We start from the raw sequence: 14,397 nt of genomic DNA, 5'->3' as shown, positions 1-14,397 counted from the left end.
AAAATGGGGTGACTTGTGTGGCTCGGACCAGGTTCTGTTACCCAGAATCCTTTGCAAACCTCAAAATTTTGCTAAAAAACACATGTTCCTCACATTTCTGTGGCAGAAAGTTCTGGAATATGAGAGGAGCCACAAATTTCCTTCCACCCAGCGTTCCCCCAAGTCTCCCTATAAAAATGATACCTCACTTGTGTGGGTAGGCCTAGCGCCCGCGATAGGACACACCCCAAAGTGCAACGTGGACACATCCAAATTTTTGAAAGAAAACAGAGGTGTTTTTTGCAAAGTGCCTACCTGTAGATTTTGGCCTCTAGCTCAGCCGCCACCTAGGGAAACCTAACAAACCTGTGCATTTCTGACAACTAGAGACCTAGGGGAATCCAAGATGGGGTGACTTGTGTGGCTCGGACCAGGTTCTGTTACCCAGAATCCTTTGCAAACCTCAAAATTTGGCTAAAAAAACTGATGTTCCTCACATTTCTGTGGCAGAAAGTTCTGGAATCTGAGAGGAGCCACAAATTTCCTTCCACCCAGCGTTCCCCCACGTCTCCCGATAAAAATGATACCTCACTTGTGTGGGTAGGCCTAGCGCCCGCAACAGGAAACGCCCCAAAGCGGAACGTGGACACATCCAAATTTTTGAAAGAAAACAGAGGTGTTTTTTGCAAAGTGCCTACCTGTAGATTTTGGCCTCTAGCTCAGCCGCCACCTAGGGAAACCTACCAACCCTGTGCATTTCTGAAAACTAGAGACTATGGGGAATCCAAGATGGGGTGACTTGTGTGGCTCGGACCAGGTTCTGTTACCCAGAATCCTTTGCAAACCTCAAAATTTGGCTAAAAAAAAAAACATGTTCCTCACATTTCTGTGGCAGAAAGTTCTGGAATCTGAGAGAAGCCACAAATTTCCTTCCACCCAGCGTTCCCCCACGTCTCCCGATAAAAATGATACCTCACTTAAGTGGGTAGGCCTAGCGCCCGCGACAGGAAACGCCCCAAAGCGCAACGTGGACACATCCAAATTTTTGAAAGAAAACAGAGGTGTTTTTTGCAAAGTGCCTACTTGTAGATTTTGGCCTGAGCTCAGCCGGCACCTAGGGAAACCTACCAAACCTGTGCATTTCTGAAAACTAGAGACCTAGGGGAATCCAAGATGGGGTGACTTGTGTGGCTCGGACCAGGTTCTGTTACCCAGAATCCTTTGCAAACCTCAAAATTTGGCTAAAAAAACACATGTTCCTCATATTTCTGTGGCAGAAAGTACTGGAATCTAAGAGGAGCCACAAATTTCCTTCCACCCAGCGTTCCCCCACGTCTCCCGATAAAAATGATACCTCACTTTTGTGGGTAGGCCTAGCGCCCGCGACAGGGAACGCCCCAAAGCGCAACGTGGACACATCCAAATTTTTGAAAGAAAACAGAGGTGTTTTTTGCAAAGTGCCTACCTGTAGATTTTGGCCTGTAGCTCAGCCGCCACCTAGGGAAACCTACCAAACCTGTGCATTTCTGAAAACTAGAGACCTAGGGGAATCCAAGATGGGGTGACTTGTGTGGCTCGGACCAGGTTCTGTTACCCAGAATCCTTTGCAAACCTCAAAATTTGGCTAGAAAAACACATGTTCCTCACATTTCTGTGGCAGAAAGTTCTGGAATCTGAGAGGAGCCACAAATTTCCTTCCACCCAGCGTTCCCCCAAGTCTCCCGATAAAAATGATACCTCACTTGTGCGGGTAGGCCTAGCGCCCGCGACAGGAAACGCCCCAAAACGCAACGTGGACACATCCAATTTCTTGAAAGAAAACAGAGGTGTTTTTGGCAAAGTGCCTACCTGTAGATTTTGGACTGTAGCTCAGCCGCCACCTAGGGAAACCTACCAAACCTGTGCATTTCTGAAAACTAGAGACTTAGGGGAATCCAAGATGGGGTGACTTGTGTGGCTCGGACCAGGTTCTGTTACCCAGAATCCTTTGCAAACCTCAAAATTTGGCTAAAAAAACACATGTTCCTCATATTTCTGTGGCAGAAAGTTCTGGAATCTGAGAGGAGCCACAAATTTCCTTCCACCCAGCGTTCCCCCACGTCTCCCGATAAAAATGATACCTCACTTGTGTGGGTAGGCCTAGCGCCCGCGACAGGAAACGCCCCAAAACGCAACGTGGACACATCCAATTTTTTGAAAGAAAACAGAGGTGTTTTTTGCAAAGTGCCTACCTGTAGATTTTGGCCTGTAGCTCAGCCGCCACCTAGGGAAACCTACCAAACCTGTGCATTTCTGAAAACTAGAGACCTTGGGGAATCCAAGATGGGGTGACTTGTGTGGCTCGGACCAGGTTCTGTTACCCAGAATCCTTTGCAAACCTCAAAATTTGGCTAAAAAAACACATGTTCCTCACATTTCTGTGGCAGAAAGTTCTGGAATCTGAGAGGAGCCACAAATTTCCTTCCACCCAGCGTTCCCCCAAGTCTCCATATAAAAATGATACCTCACTTGTGTGGGTAGGCCTAGCGCCCGCGATAGGACACACCCCAAAGTGCAACGTGGACACATCCAAATTTTTGAAAGAAAACAGAGGTGTTTTTTGCAAAGTGCCTACCTGTAGATTTTGGCCTCTAGCTCAGCCGCCACCTAGGGAAACCTAACAAACCTGTGCATTTCTGACAACTAGAGACCTAGGGGAATCCAAGATGGGGTGACTTGTGTGGCTCGGACCAGGTTCTGTTACCCAGAATCCTTTCCAAACCTCAAAATGTGGCTAAATAAACACATGTTCCTCAAATTTCTGTGGCAGAAAGTTCTGGAATCTGAGAGGAGCCACAAATTTCCTTCCACGCAGCGTTCCCCCACGTGTCCCGATAAAAATGATACCTCACTTGTGTGGGTAGGCCTAGCGCCCACGACAGGAAACGCCCCAAAGCGCAACGTGGACACATCCACATTTTTTAAAGAAAACAGAGGTGTTTTTTGCAAAGTGCCTACCTGTAGATTTTGGCCTGTAGCTCAGCCGGCACCTAGGGAAACCTACCAAACCTGTGCATTTCTGAAAACTAGAGACCTAGGGGAATCCAAAATGGGGTGACTTGTGTGGCTCGGACCAGGTTCTGTTACACAGAATCCTTTGCAAACCTCAAAATTTGGCTAAAAAACACATGTTCCTCACATTTCTGTGGCAGAAAGTTCTGGAATCTGAGAGGAGCCACAAATTTCCTTCCACCCAGCGTTCCCCCAAGTCTCCCTATAAAAATGATACCTCACTTGTGTGGGTAGGCCTAGCGCCCACGATAGGACACACCCCAAAGTGCAACGTGGACACATCCACATTTTTGAAAGAAAACAGAGGTGTTTTTTGCAAAGTGCCTACCTGTAGATTTTGGCCTCTAGCTCAGCCGCCACCTAGGGAAACCTAACAAACCTGTGCATTTCTGACAACTAGAGACCTAGGGGAATCCAAGATGGGGTGACTTGTGTGGCTCGGACCAGGTTCTGTTACCCAGAATCCTTTGCAAACCTCAAAATTTGGCTAAAAAAACTGATGTTCCTCACATTTCTGTGGCAGAAAGTTCTGGAATCTGAGAGGAGCCACAAATTTCCTTCCACCCAGCGTTCCCCCACGTCTCCTGATAAAAATGATACCTCACTTGTGTGGGTAGGCCTAGCGCCCGCAACAGGAAACGACCCAAAGCGCAACGTGGACACATCCAAATTTTTGAAAGAAAACAGAGGTGTTTTTTGCAAAGTGCCTACCTGTAGATTTTGGCCTCTAGCTCAGCCGCCACCTAGGGAAACCTACCAACCCTGTGCATTTCTGAAAACTAGAGACTATGGGGAATCCAAGATGGGGTGACTTGTGTGGCTCGGACCTGGTTCTGTTACCCAGAATCCTTTGCAAACCTCAAAATTTGGCTAAAAAAACACATGTTCCTCACATTTCTGTGGCAGAAAGTTCTGGAATCTGAGAGAAGCCACAAATTTCCTTCCACCCAGCGTTCCCCCACGTCTCCCGATAAAAATGATACCTCACTTGTGTGGGTAGGCCTAGCGCCCGCGACAGGAAACGCCCCAAAGCGCAACGTGGACACATCCAAATTTTTGAAAGAAAACAGAGGTGTTTTTTGCAAAGTGCCTACCTGTAGATTTTGGCCTGAGCTCAGCCGGCACCTAGGGAAACCTACCAAACCTGTGCATTTCTGAAAACTAGAGACCTAGGGGAATCCAAGATGGGGTGACTTGTGTGGCTCGGACCAGGTTCTGTTACCCAGAATCCTTTGCAAACCTCAAAATTTGGCTAAAAAAACACATGTTCCTCATATTTCTGTGGCAGAAAGTTCTGGAATCTAAGAGGAGCCACAAATTTCCTTCCACCCAGCGTTCCCCCACGTCTCCCGATAAAAATGATACCTCACTTTTGTGGGTAGGCCTAGCGCCCGCGACAGGGAACGCCCCAAAGCGCAACGTGGACACATCCAAATTTTTGAAAGAAAACAGAGGTGTTTTTTGCAAAGTGCCTACCTGTAGATTTTGGCCTGTAGCTCAGCCGCCACCTAGGGAAACCTACCAAACCTGTGCATTTCTGAACACTAGAGACCTAGGGGAATCCAAGATGGGGTGACTTGTGTGGCTCGGACCAGGTTCTGTTACCCAGAATCCTTTGCAAACCTCAAAATTTGGCTAAAAAAACACATGTTCCTCACATTTCTGTGGCAGAAAGTTCTGGAATCTGAGAGGAGCCACAAATTTCCTTCCACCCAGCGTTCCCCCAAGTCTCCCGATAAAAATGATACCTCACTTGTGTGGGTAGGCGTAGCGCCGGCGACAGGAAACGCCCCAAAACGCAACGTGGACACATCCAATTTCTTGAAAGAAAACAGAGGTGTTTTTTGCAAAGTGCCTACCTGTAGATTTTGGCCTGTAGCTCAGCCGCCACCAAGGGAAACCTACCAAACCTGTGCATTTCTGAAAACTAGAGACTTAGGGGAATCCAAGATGGGGTGACTTGTGTGGCTCGGACCAGGTTCTGTTACCCAGAATCCTTTGCAAACCTCAAAATTTGGCTAAAAAAACACATGTTCCTCATATTTCTGTGGCAGAAAGTACTGGAATCTGAGAGGAGCCACAAATTTCCTTCCACCCAGCGTTCCCCCACGTCTCCTGATAAAAATGATACCTCACTTGTGTGGGTAGGCCTAGCGCCCGCGACAGGAAACGCCCCAAAACGCAACGTGGACACATCTAATTTTTTTAAAGAAAACAGAGGTGTTTTTTGCAAAGTGCCTACCTGTAGATTTTGGCCTGTAGCTCAGCCGCCACCTAGGGAAACCTACCAAACCTGTGCATTTCTGAAAACTAGAGACTTAGGGGAATCCAAGATGGGGTGACTTGTGTGGCTCGGACCAGTTTCTGTAACCCAGAATCCTTTGCAAACCTCAAAATTTGGCTAAAAAAACACATGTTCCTCACATTTCTGTGGCAGAAAGTTCTGGAATCTGAGAGGAGCCACAAATTTCCTTCCACCCAGCGTTCCACCACTTCTCCCGATAAAAATGATACCTCACTTGTATGAGTAGGCTTAGCGCCCGCGACATGAAACGCCCCAAAGCGCAACATGGACACATCCAAATTTTTGAAAGAAAACAGAGGTGTTTTTTGCAAAGTGCCTACCTGTAGATTTTGGCCACTAGCTCAGCCGCCACCTAGGGAAACCTACCAAACCTGTGCATTTATGAAAACTAGAGACCTAGGGGAATCCAAGATGGGGTGACTTGTGTGGCTCGGACCAGGTTCTGTTACCCAGAATCCTTTGCAAACCTCAAAATTTGGTTAAAAAAACACATGTTCCTCACATTTCTGTTGCAGAAAGTTCTGGAATCTGAGAGGAGCCACAAATTTCCTTCCACCCAGCGTTCCCCCAAGTCTCCCGATAAAAATGATACCTCACTTGTGTGGGTAGGCCTAGCGCCCGCGACAGGAAACGCCCCAAAGTGCAACGTGGACACATCCACATTTTTGAATGAAAACAGAGGTGTTTTTTGCAAAGTGCCTACCTGTAGATTTTGGCCTGTAGCTCAGCCGGCACCTAGGGAAACCTACCAAACCTGTGCATTTCTGAAAACTAGAGACCTAGGGGAATCCAAAATGGGGTGACTTGTGTGGCTCGGACCAGGTTCTGTTACCCAGAATCCTTTGCAAACCTCAAAATTTGGCTAAAAAACACATGTTCCTCACATTTCTGTGGCAGAAAGTTCTGGAATCTGAGAGGAGCCACAAATTTCCTTCCACCCAGCGTTCCCCCAAGTCTCCCTATAAAAATGATACCTCACTTGTGTGGGTAGGCCAAGCGCCCGCGATAGGACACACCCCAAAGTGCAACGTGGACACATCCAAATTTTTGAAAGAAAACAGAGGTGTTTTTTGCAAAGTGCCTACCTGTAGATTTTGGCCTCTAGCTGAGCCGCCACCTAGGGAAACCTACCAACCCTGTGCATTTCTGAAAACTAGAGACTATGGGGAATCCAAGATGGGGTGACTTGTGTGGCTCGGACCAGGTTCTGTTACCCAGAATCCTTTGCAAACCTCAAAATTTGGCTAAAAAAACACATGTTCCTCACATTTCTGTGGCAGAAAGTTCTGGAATCTGAGAGAAGCCACAAATTTCCTTCCACCCAGCGTTCCCCCACGTCTCCCGATAAAAATGATACCTCACTTGTGTGGGTAGGCCTAGCGCCCGCGACAGGAAACGCCCCAAAGCGCAACGTGGACACATCCAAATTTTTTAGAGAAAACAGAGGTGTTTTTTGCAAAGTGCCTACCTGTAGATTTTGGCCTGAGCTCAGCCGGCACCTAGGGAAACCTACCAAACCTGTGCATTTCTGAAAACTAGAGACCTAGGGGAATCCAAGATGGGGTGACTTGTGTGGCTCGGACCAGGTTCTGTTACCCAGAATCCTTTGCAAACCTCAAAATTTGGCTAAAAAAAGACATGTTCCTCATATTTCTGTGGCAGAAAGTTTTGGAATCTGAGAGGAGCCACAAATTTCCTTCCACCCAGCGTTCCCCCACGTCTCCCGATAAAAATGATACCTCACTTGTGTGGGTAGGCTTAGCGCCCGCGACAGGAAACGCCCCAAAGCGCAACATGGACACATCCAAATTTTTAAAAGAAAACAGAGGTGTTTTTTGCAAAGTGCCTACCTGTAGATTTTGGCCACTAACTCAGCCGCCACCTAGGGAAACCTACCAAACCAGTGCATTTCTGAAAACTAGAGACCTAGGGGAATCCAAGATGGGGTGACTTGTGTGGCTCGGACCAGGTTCTGTTACCCAGAATCCTTTGCAAACCCCAAAATTTGGCTAAAAAAACACATGTTCCTCACATTTCTGTGGCAGAAAGTTCTGGAATCTGAGAGGAGCCACAAATTTCCTTCCACCCAGCGTTCCCCTAAGTCTCCCGAGAAAAATGATACCTCACTTGTGTGGGTAGGCCTAGCGCCCGCGACAGCAAACGCCCCAAAGTGCAACGTGGACACATCCACATTTTTGAAAGAAAACAGAGGTGTTTTTTGCAAAGTGCCTACCTGTAGATTTTGGCCTGTAGCTCAGCCGGCACCTAGGGAAACCTACCAAACCTGTGCATTTCTGAAAACTAGAGACCTAGGGGAATCCAAAATGGGGTGACTTGTGTGGCTCGGACCAGGTTCTGTTACCCAGAATCCTTTGCAAACCTCAAAATTTGGCTAAAAAACACATGTTCCTCACATTTCTGTGGCAGAAAGTTCTGGAATCTGAGAGGAGCCACAAATTTCCTTCCACCCAGCGTTCCCCCAAGTCTCCCTATAAAAATGATACCTCACTTGTGTGGGTAGGCCTAGCGCCCGCGATAGGACACACCCCAAAGTGCAACGTGGACACATCCAAATTTTTTAAAGAAAACAGAGGTGTTTTTTGCAAAGTGCCTACCTGTAGATTTTGGCCTCTAGCTCAGCCGCCACCTAGGGAAACCTAACAAACCTGTGCATTTCTGACAACTAGAGACCTAGGGGAATCCAAGATGGGGTGACTTGTGTGGCTCGGACCAGGTTCTGTTACCCAGAATCCTTTCCAAACCTCAAAATGTGGCTAAATAAACACATGTTCCTCACATTTCTGTGGCAGAAAGTTCTGGAATCTGAGAGGAGCCACAAATTTCCTTCCACGCAGCGTTCCCCCACGTGTCCCGATAAAAATGATACCTCACTTGTGTGGGTAGGCCTAGCGCCCACGACAGGAAACGCCCCAAAGCGCAACGTGGACACATCCACATTTTTTAAAGAAAACAGAGGTGTTTTTTGCAAAGTGCCTACCTGTAGATTTTGGCCTGTAGCTCAGCCGGCACCTAGGGAAACCTACCAAACCTGTGCATTTCTGAAAACTAGAGACCTAGGGGAATCCAAAATGGGGTGACTTGTGTGGCTCGGACCAGGTTCTGTTACCCAGAATCCTTTGCAAACCTCAAAATTTGGCTAAAAAACACATGTTCCTCACATTTCTGTGGCAGAAAGTTCTGGAATCTGAGAGGAGCCACAAATTTCCTTCCACCCAGCGTTCCCCCAAGTCTCCCTATAAAAATGATACCTCACTTGTGTGGGTAGGCCTAGCGCCCGCGATAGGACACACCCCAAAGTGCAACGTGGACACATCCAAATTTTTGAAAGAAAACAGAGGTGTTTTTTGCAAAGTGCCTACCTGTAGATTTTGGCCTCTAGCTCAGCCGCCACCTAGGGAAACCTAACAAACTTGTGCATTTCTGACAACTAGAGACCTAGGGGAATCCAAGATGGGGTGACTTGTGTGGCTCGGACCAGGTTCTGTTACCCAGAATCCTTTGCAAACCTCAAAATTTGGCTAAAAAAACTGATGTTCCTCACATTTCTGTGGCAGAAAGTTCTGGAATCTGAGAGGAGCCACAAATTTCCTTCCACCCAGCGTTCCCCCACGTCTCCCGATAAAAATGATACCTCACTTGTGTGGGTAGGCCTAGCGCCCGCAACAGGAAACGCCCCAAAGCGCAACGTGGACACATCCAAATTTTTGAAAGAAAACAGAGGTGTTTTTTGCAAAGTGCCTACCTGTAGATTTTGGCCTCTAGCTCAGCCGCCACCTAGGGAAACCTACCAACCCTGTGCATTTCTGAAAACTAGAGACTATGGGGAATCCAAGATGGGGGGACTTGTGTGGCTCGGACCAGGTTCTGTTACCCAGAATCCTTTGCAAACCTCAAAATTTGGCTAAAAAAACACATGTTCCTCACATTTCTGTGGCAGAAAGTTCTGGAATCTGAGAGAAGCCACAAATTTCCTTCCACCCAGTGTTCCCCCACGTCTCCCGATAAAAATGATACCTCACTTGTGTGGGTAGGCCTAGCGCCCGCGACAGGAAACGCCCCAAAGCGCAACGTGGACACATCCAAATTTTTGAAAGAAAACAGAGGTGTTTTTTGCAAAGTGCCTACCTGTAGATTTTGGCCTGAGCTCAGCCGGCACCTAGGGAAACCTACCAAACCTGTGCATTTCTGAAAACTAGAGACCTAGGGGAATCCAAGATGGGGTGACTTGTGTGGCTCGGACCAGGTTCTGTTACCCAGAATCCTTTGCAAACCTCAAAATTTGGCTAAAAAAACACATGTTCCTCATATTTCTGTGGCAGAAAGTTCTGGAATCTAAGAGGAGCCACAAATTTCCTTCCACCCAGCGTTCCCCCACGTCTCCCGATAAAAATGATACCTCACTTTTGTGGGTAGGCCTAGCGCCCGCGACAGGAAACGCCCCAAAGCGCAACGTGGACACATCCAAATTTTTGAAAGAAAACAGAGGTGTTTTTTGCAAAGTGCCTACCTGTAGATTTTGGCCTGTAGCTCAGCCGCCACCTAGGGAAACCTACCAAACCTGTGCATTTCTGAAAACTAGAGACCTAGGGGAATCCAAGATGGGGTGACTTGTGTGGCTCGGACCAGGTTCTGTTACCCAGAATCCTTTGCAAACCTCAAAATTTGGCTAAAAAAACACATGTTCCTCACATTTCTGTGGCAGAAAGTTCTGGAATCTGAGAGGAGCCACAAATTTCCTTCCACCCAGCGTTCCCCCAAGTCTCCCGATAAAAATGATACCTCACTTGTGTGGGTAGGCCTAGCGCCCGCGACAGGAAACGCCCCAAAACGCAACGTGGACACATCCAATTTCTTGAAAGAAAACAGAGGTGTTTTTTGCAAAGTGCCTACCTGTAGATTTTGGCCTGTAGCTCAGCCGCCACCTAGAGAAACCTACCAAACCTGTGCATTTCTGAAAACTAGAGACTTAGGGGAATCCAAGATGGGGTGACTTGTGTGGCTCGGACCAGGTTCTGTTACCCAGAATCCTTTGCAAACCTCAAAATGTGGCTAAAAAAACACATGTTCCTCACATTTCTGTGGCAGAAAGTTCTGGAATGTGAGAGGAGCCACAAATTTCCTTCCACCCAGCGTTCCACCACTTCTCCCGATAAAAATGATACCTCACTTGTGTGGGTAGGCTTAGCGCCCGCGACAGGAAATGCCCCAAAGCGCAACATGGACACATCCAAATTTTTGAAAGAAAACAGAGGTGTTTTTTGCAAAGTGCCTACCTGTAGATTTTGGCCACTAGCTCAGCCGCCACCTAGGGAAACCTATCAAACCTGTGCATTTATGAAAACTAGAGACCTAGGGGAATCCAAGATGGGGTGACTTGTGTGGCTCGGAACAGGTTCTGTAACCAGGAATCCTTTGCAAACCTCAAAATGTGGCTAAAAAAACACATGTTCCTCACATTTCTGTGGCAGAAAGTTCTGGAATCTGAGAGGAGCCACAAATTTCCTTCCACCCAGCGTTCCACCACTTCTCCCGATAAAAATGATACCTCACTTGTGTGGGTAGGCTTAGCGCCCGCGACAGGAAACGCCCCAAAGCGCAACATGGACACATCCAAATTTTTGAAAGAAAACAGAGGTGTTTTTTGCAAAGTGCCTACCTGTAGATTTAGGCCACTAGCTCAGCCGCCACCTAGGGAAACCTAACAAACCTGTGCATTTCTGACAACTAGAGACCTAGGGGAATCCAAGATGGGGTGACTTGTGTGGCTCGGACCAGGTTCTGTTACCCAGAATCCTTTCCAAACCTCAAAATGTGGCTAAATAAACACATGTTCCTCACATTTCTGTGGCAGAAAGTTCTGGAATCTGAGAGGAGCCACAAATTTCCTTCCACGCAGCGTTCCCCCACGTGTCCCGATAAAAATGATACCTCACTTGTGTGGGTAGGCCTAGCGCCCACGACAGGAAACGCCCCAAAGCGCAACGTGGACACATCCACATTTTTTAAAGAAAACAGAGGTGTTTTTTGCAAAGTGCCTACCTGTAGATTTTGGCCTGTAGCTCAGCCGGCACCTAGGGAAACCTACCAAACCTGTGCATTTCTGAAAACTAGAGACCTAGGGGAATCCAAAATGGGGTGACTTGTGTGGCTCGGACCAGGTTCTGTTACCCAGAATCCTTTGCAAACCTCAAAATTTGGCTAAAAAACACATGTTCCTCACATTTCTGTGGCAGAAAGTTCTGGAATCTGAGAGGAGCCACAAATTTCCTTCCACCCAGCGTTCCCCCAAGTCTCCCTATAAAAATGATACCTCACTTGTGTGGGTAGGCCTAGCGCCCGCGATAGGACACACCCCAAAGTGCAACGTGGACACATCCAAATTTTTGAAAGAAAACAGAGGTGTTTTTTGCAAAGTGCCTACCTGTAGATTTTGGCCTCTAGCTCAGCCGCCACCTAGGGAAACCTAACAAACCTGTGCATTTCTGACAACTAGAGACCTAGGGGAATCCAAGATGGGGTGACTTGTGTGGCTCGGACCAGGTTCTGTTACCCAGAATCCTTTGCAAACCTCAAAATTTGGCTAAAAAAACTGATGTTCCTCACATTTCTGTGGCAGAAAGTTCTGGAATCTGAGAGGAGCCACAAATTTCCTTCCACCCAGCGTTCCCCCACGTCTCCCGATAAAAATGATACCTCACTTGTGTGGGTAGGCCTAGCGCCCGCAACCGGAAACGCCCCAAAGCGCAACGTGGACACATCCAAATTTTTGAAAGAAAACAGAGGTGTTTTTTGCAAAGTGCCTACCTGTAGATTTTGGCCTCTAGCTCAGCCGCCACCTAGGGAAACCTACCAACCCTGTGCATTTCTGAAAACTAGAGACTATGGGGAATCCAAGATGGGGTGACTTGTGTGGCTCGGAACAGGTTCTGTTACCCAGAATCCTTTGCAAACCTCAAAATTTGGCTAAAAAAACACATGTTCCTCACATTTCTGTGGCAGAAAGTTCTGGAATGTGAGAGAAGCCACAAATTTCCTTCCACCCAGCGTTCCCCCACGTCTCCCGATAAAAATGATACCTCACTTGTGTGGGTAGGCCTAGCGCCCGCGACAGGAAACGCCCCAAAGCGCAACGTGGACACATCCAAATTTTTTAGAGAAAACAGAGGTGTTTTTTGCAAAGTGCCTACCTGTAGATTTTGGCCTGAGCTCAGCCGGCACCTAGGGAAACCTACCAAACCTGTGCATTTCTGAAAACTAGAGACTATGGGGAATCCAAGATGGGGTGACTTGTGTGGCTCGGACCAGGTTCTGTTACCCAGAATCCTTTGCAAACCTCAAAATTTGGCTAAAAAAACACATGTTCCTCACATTTCTGTGGCAGAAAGTTCTGGAATCTGAGAGAAGCCACAAATTTCCTTCCACCCAGTGTTCCCCCACGTCTCCCGATAAAAATGATACCTCACTTGTGTGGGTAGGCCTAGCGCCCGCGACAGGAAACGCCCCAAAGCGCAACGTGGACACATCCAAATTTTTGAAAGAAAACAGAGGTGTTTTTTGCAAAGTGCCTACCTGTAGATTTTGGCCTGAGCTCAGCCGGCACCTAGGGAAACCTACCAAACCTGTGCATTTCTGAAAACTAGAGACCTAGGGGAATCCAAGATGGGGTGACTTGTGTGGCTCGGACCAGGTTCTGTTACCCAGAATCCTTTGCAAACCTCAAAATTTGGCTAAAAAAACACATGTTCCTCATATTTCTGTGGCAGAAAGTTCTGGAATCTAAGAGGAGCCACAAATTTCCTTCCACCCAGCGTTCCCCCACGTCTCCCGATAAAAATGATACCTCACTTTTGTGGGTAGGCCTAGCGCCCGCGACAGGAAACGCCCCAAAGCGCAACGTGGACACATCCAAATTTTTGAAAGAAAACAGAGGTGTTTTTTGCAAAGTGCCTACCTGTAGATTTTGGCCTGTAGCTCAGCCGCCACCTAGGGAAACCTACCAAACCTGTGCATTTCTGAAAACTAGAGACCTAGGGGAATCCAAGATGGGGTGACTTGTGTGGCTCGGACCAGGTTCTGTTACCCAGAATCCTTTGCAAACCTCAAAATTTGGCTAAAAAAACACATGTTCCTCACATTTCTGTGGCAGAAAGTTCTGGAATCTGAGAGGAGCCACAAATTTCCTTCCACCCAGCGTTCCCCCAAGTCTCCCGATAAAAATGATACCTCACTTGTGTGGGTAGGCCTAGCGCCCGCGACAGGAAACGCCCCAAAACGCAACGTGGACACATCCAATTTCTTGAAAGAAAACAGAGGTGTTTTTTGCAAAGTGCCTACCTGTAGATTTTGGCCTGTAGCTCAGCCGCCACCTAGAGAAACCTACCAAACCTGTGCATTTCTGAAAACTAGAGACTTAGGGGAATCCAAGATGGGGTGACTTGTGTGGCTCGGACCAGGTTCTGTTACCCAGAATCCTTTGCAAACCTCAAAATGTGGCTAAAAAAACACATGTTCCTCACATTTCTGTGGCAGAAAGTTCTGGAATGTGAGAGGAGCCACAAATTTCCTTCCACCCAGCGTTCCACCACTTCTCCCGATAAAAATGATACCTCACTTGTGTGGGTAGGCTTAGCGCCCGCGACAGGAAACGCCCCAAAGCGCAACATGGACACATCCAAATTTTTGAAAGAAAACAGAGGTGTTTTTTGCAAAGTGCCTACCTGTAGATTTTGGCCACTAGCTCAGCCGCCACCTAGGGAAACCTATCAAACCTGTGCATTTATGAAAACTAGAGACCTAGGGGAATCCAAGATGGGGTGACTTGTGTGGCTCGGAACAGGTTCTGTAACCCAGAATCCTTTGCAAACCTCAAAATGTGGCTAAAAAAACACATGTTCCTCACATTTCTGTGGCAGAAAGTTCTGGAATCTGAGAGGAGCCACAAATTTCCTTCCACCCAGCGTTCCACCACTTCTCCCGATAAAAATGATACCTCACTTGTGTGGGTAGGCTTAGCGCCCGCGACAGGAAACGCCCCAAAGCGC

This window comes from Pleurodeles waltl, chromosome 2_2 (genome assembly GCF_031143425.1).
Source record: "Pleurodeles waltl isolate 20211129_DDA chromosome 2_2, aPleWal1.hap1.20221129, whole genome shotgun sequence".
Taxonomy (NCBI): Eukaryota; Metazoa; Chordata; class Amphibia; order Caudata; family Salamandridae; genus Pleurodeles; species Pleurodeles waltl.
The sequence above is the reverse complement of the archived record's forward strand: the minus strand, read 5'-3'. Positions refer to the sequence as shown.